This window comes from Triticum dicoccoides, chromosome 5A (genome assembly GCF_002162155.2).
Source record: "Triticum dicoccoides isolate Atlit2015 ecotype Zavitan chromosome 5A, WEW_v2.0, whole genome shotgun sequence".
NCBI classification, from domain to species: domain Eukaryota; kingdom Viridiplantae; phylum Streptophyta; class Magnoliopsida; order Poales; family Poaceae; genus Triticum; species Triticum dicoccoides.
Genome location: NC_041388.1, coordinates 84,815,382 through 84,821,035, shown reverse-complemented (window position 1 = coordinate 84,821,035; position 5,654 = coordinate 84,815,382).

The following is a 5,654-nucleotide window of genomic DNA, read 5'->3' as shown; positions in this document are numbered from 1 at the left end:
CAACTGTTTGTGTAAACTAAGCAGAAACCATTCCAGCAAAAAAGAAGCAATGCAAGCTAGACACCACATGAAAGATGCAACCAATATGACTCTGCCAAGTTAAAAGCATCCCATCATAATTCAACAAATTAGAAGCAGCGCATGCTATAAATCATATGAAAGATGAAACTAATATCGCACTGCATATACTAAAGGTGTCTCGTCATGTTGATTGATGCGGGATACAAAAAAACAATAGTTTTATGTAAGGACATGCTTAATAGACAGATGTACTATGTACTAAATACAGGAAGGCATGTCACATTAACAGGTATAATGTATAAGCTAAGCAGACTAGCACATGCAGTTTAACTAGATTGGAAGAATTACAATCTAGACACCATATGCAACATGCAACCACATATCACGCTGCCAAGTTAGAGCAAGCACCTGCGATGCTAGTGTAGGGGAAATGCTGTAATCAACTACAGAGCTACGTTCACTAACTTCATCTAGCATTTCTATTTCTTGAGAATCATGTCGGGAGGCTGACGCTACATTCTTTAAATGAGGAGTAGTCCCCTTGCCTACCTGCCTCGTCATAAGTGATTGATGAGGGATACAGAAGAACATTAGTTTGATGTAAGAACATGGTTAATACACAGATGTACTAGTATGTACCAGAAACATAAAGGCATGTCATATTCAAAGGTATAATGTGTAAGCTAAGCAGATGCAATTTAATCAAATTGGAAGCAATACAAGCTAGACATCTGGCTGGAGTGGTGAGCATGATCATCTAAGACCTGAGAGCCTGGTGGGAGGCGGGCTGCTTCGCCACCATCGCAGCTTTTTAGTTGGCTTCCAGGTGATGCCTATCTTTTTTGGGCTTGTCACTGGCTCGGCCAGTGCCCTGACTAGCTATTTGTCTTCTGGTGCTCACGGGATGGTGGTTCATGTAAAAAAATATCTTTCCTTATCTTACCGACTTCGGCCTTTCGAATACAAGCTAGACACCATATGGACCATGCAACCACATATGACACCGCGAAGTTAAAGCAAGCACCTGGGATGGTGGTTCATTGGAGCGAGGTCATCAACTCCAGAGCTACGTTCCCTGTCTCCATCTGCTGACACTACACCCTTTAAAGCGTTGAAACGTGTCTTGCCTAGCCACACACCAAACTGGAGCGACTTCTCTCTTTTCTTTTTGGCTTCTCTCATGGCAGCAGAGTCTAAAATACCCTTGCATAAAAACACAACAATGAGAGTAAGGGTGAAGTGTGTGCAGAACTTGTGCACTATAAAAGTAGCAGATAGCAGGTGGCTGAAAAATAAATGACAGGGGACATATGATAGCTCTAGAACATTGCATGGCAAACAAAATTAGATTCTACTATGTATGATTTTGTAATATATGAGCACAAGAAATGCAGGTACTCCTCCAGCACACCACCACATGTGGTCATATCTAAGATAACAGTCGACTGAAAATAAATAGGTCGGTCGATTTTTTTAATGAACCGTCCGATCTATAAGGAACGGGCAGATGGCCTTCGTCTACCTCCCGCTAGTCACTGTTGATGATCTTTCTCGAACCGCCAGCGACCACCGGCCCATACCCCTGCCTCCGCTGCCCCGCCCTCCCATCGACCTCACACCACCGTCGTGCTTGGCAGCGCCCCCAGGCCATCCCTTTAATCCCGGCCGACCTCCAGATCGGGCGCTAGTAGCTCTAGGCCGCACACGGCCCTAAGATAAACACCAAGGTGCTGCTTCCCCGGCGTAATAGGCGTACTAGCGCCTGTTATGCCGAGAAATGCTTCTGTTAATTGGGAATCAAGTGGCCAGAAATTGAAATTTAGGGGGGCGACGGACCTCTAGCTAAGGTGAAATAGTATATGAGGAGAAACCTTGTGCATCGCGAGTTACTAGGAACATCTAGTATCAAGAAGAAGCTGTCAACTAGTGTCTTCGGTGGGATGAATACCGTGCAAGCAGAGACGTAAGATTTGCACGAATAAGGGAAGAGGAGTACCCTTTTCGGTTGCCGGTGTGGTCACCTCCACAATTTGCGCCGATTTTCTTCTTTTTACTAGGGAAACCGATGTTCTGGAGGGTGCAAGCTTGGATGAACCGATGGCCAAATTGTTGACTGTGTTGTCGTGGCCATATGTCGGCGGAGGACAAGCAGATTCGAGGCGGCGAAGGATGGCGTAGCAGGAACAGCTCCGGTGCGGTGGAGGGTGGCGAAGTTGGAGCGGCAGCGGTGAGGCGCGGGACGACATGGTTGAACTGGCTCGGGTATGGACGGCTCGGCCTCGGCTTCAACTACTAGCCGTGGAGGGCGTTGCGGTTGAGGTTGTGGTGGATGACGACGTCGGGCTATCGGCTCCGGCGTGATGGAGGAGGGCGGCGGTTGATGGGTGGGATGGGGTGGCGGACGGAGGACGCCGGGGTTTCGCGGCTGGTGGAGAGGTAGTTTTGGCGCCCACCGAGTACGAATGGGAAATCGGACGGGTGGGGGGGGAGGATGTTTCAGTCTGGGACGCGCTTGTTTTTGGCTTTTTTGAACAAAAGATGGGACGCGCTTGTTTAAAATTTGGGTAAAGTACAAACTTTGCCCCCCTCTTAAATTTCGGACCTACTGCGGGTCGGGGGTAGGATGGTAATCCCAGGTGTCCCAAATAGTGGGCTGGAGCAATTTCGGCCGCGCACATGTGTGCTAAGGCGGCCATTGTGTATGAATATTTTTCGGATGCGGTTGCGTGGTGTCTAGTTGAAGCTACAAACCTACCCCGGTTTAGACCTTTGGACGTCGGGTCGGTAGGTTTCACGGGTCGGAGTTATTAGAAAAGTAATTTCCTTGTACTACCAAACATTGGTCTCACGCGGTTTCGGGCGAGTAGAGGCTCTTTTGGCGCTTCGTTCGAAATTTTGAAACACAAGCATTCACGTTTAGAGTACTATTGAACTATGAGGATTAACCTAAATATGCAACATTATATTTGACCTTGTATGTTTGAAAACCTCATTAAATTATCCGCTTATTTTTGAAATTTTGAAACTTGAAAATCCTATAACTACGATTATTTTGGAATGGAGGAGCTAAATTTGAATCTATTTTGTACACGACTACATATGCTATTATGTACAAAATCAGAGCAAAGATTGGTGCCCCCATAATTTAGGTATGGTTTACAAATGACATGATATCAAATTCAAATAATTGAATGGACTTCATGTTGAATTCGAATTTTTAAGCCACCTTAAGTTGAATTCAAATGTATGCTAGTTCATAGGTAGTAGCTATTTATAATGTCCATTGTGTAACTTTCGTATGTATAATGTGCTTTACACACACAACATGAACTATACTCACATTTATATTTATTTATTTTTGAATATTTACTATAGAGCAAAGCTCCACAGCCCTTTATTAAATAAAGAAGTAGCAACTGTACAAGCTAGAGAAGAAAGCAAGAAAGAAAAGGAAGAAAAAACAGAATCTAACTACCTACCTACCTATAGCTAAGTGCGGGAGTTAATCCAAGCATACAACTTGTCTCTAATATTTACTCTCATTCTATGAGCTAGAAGAGTAAGATCATGTACAAAATTACATCTCCAAGTAGCAAAAGTTGCATTTTCTCCTCTGAAAATCCTGCCATTCTTGAGGATCCATATATTCCAAGCTGCAGTGAGCATAACTTCAAAGAAGAAGGGATGCTTAAACCTTGATCTTGCATGCTGAATACATTGCTGAATTTCAGAGCCCCTGGACCAGTCAATGGAAACATAATTCCATACTCTGCGACTGAAGTTACAGTTAAAAAAACAAGTGCAACCTATCCTCATAGGCTAGCTCATTGCAGATAACACAGAGATTGTCATCCATAGGTGATCTCCAGTGCCTACGAATTAATAAGTCCTTGGTATTGAGTCTATCAAAAAACAACAACCAACCAAAGACTTTGATCTTCATGGTGCACTTGCTATCCCGCAACCACTTACATGGCAATATGGTTGGCAAATGAGAATGGATGAGAATGTAAAAACTCTTGGCAGAATATTCACCAGATTTTCTACGCCATAGCCAAACATCTGGCAGAGTGATGTCTCTATGTAAGTCCAGTATCCAAGCTTCCAAAACATGCAGCTCCAGAGCAGCCTCATGTGACAAAGGCAAGAAGAACATTGAGTATAGGTCCTGAGAGATGAGGAATTCATTCACAGAGAGTTTGTCATTAATAACAAAGGAGAAAAGCCTAGGTAACCTCCAACATAGAGGTCTTGAAGAGCCACCAATTACCCAAGCACTAGACCAGAAAAGGGCAGAGTCTCCCCTGTTGATGTGAACTATTGAGATTGCAGTATATGCATCAGAGAGCTTGAGTATATCCCTCCACCAAAATGACCCAACTAGGACTGTAGCATGTGGAACTCCATCATCATAGTAGCTATTCCAGATTAAAGTAACCCATGGGATGTCTGCCTTATTGAAGAATTTGTGAAGATGCTTTAGTAGGAGGCCCTTATTTTGGAGATGCAAGTTAATCACTCCAAGTCCTCCTTTGTCCTTGGGCCTACAGACCAGATCCCATGCAGCCAGAGATTGCTTTGGTCCACTAGTATTTCCTCTCCACAAACACTGCCTGAAGATCCTGTCAAGTTGCTTAATGATACCAGTTGGGAGCTATAGACTGCAGAGGAAATATACGTTTATATTCGATTGATAAAGCGATGCATTGTCTGGAGTTCAAAATACTAACTATGTGGATCAATTGTGTCAAATAATAACATAGACATGCTCAAATTCGATAGAATCTAGATGTCTGATGGATCAATGACCACTCCTTATGCGAATTGCAAATATCATGATCTCATCCTAATATTTGGATACAATTTATATCTTTAATCAATGTGTAGAGCAGTCTTTTACGTGTAGTTTCACTCTCCATCGGTGGTCTCTCACACATGCTCACACACTCTCTCCCGAGGTGTCTTTCTCGCACACATGCTCTAGATATAACCCTCCCTCCCTCTCATAACCATTTACAAATGTTTTCACTAACCTTTATCACAAGCACTCTTCCTCTCGCAAACATACACACGCACAATCCTCATCGACCCTTTCTATATACGCACATTATCTTGACGCCTATCTCTCACGCATTGTCTCACACCTCTCTTCCTAATCGACGAGTATGATTCTAGCAGAACATTCTGTAGGATGCCCCTTAAAGTTAGGTTGGATGAATAGTAATATCAGAGATAAAGGGGTTACGTTTGTCTGAGAACCTAGGGTTACAAATCCTAGCCGGCTTTGTCAGTGGACACAGAGTCCTTCACAATTCTATTATCTTTGTCTTGTATGACTAGTCATCCATGGGTCTTCCTAAATGCGTCACGGGCCGACCAATGTGGCGTAGGACGGAACAGAATGAAGGGCCTCACCTCGACCCACTGGACCTCACGCGGTGACACACCCTATGCCCCCACGTCTCATTATCTTCTCACACCCACACATACCAACACAAACACCACACACACAGAAAATTTCTCCTGGTGCCTCTATTCCCTCCCACCCTTGCATATACAGACGCAAGGGAATGGAATCTCTTGTCATGACGTCATATTCGTCTCTCTCTCTAGACCACTCTCATTTCTCATGC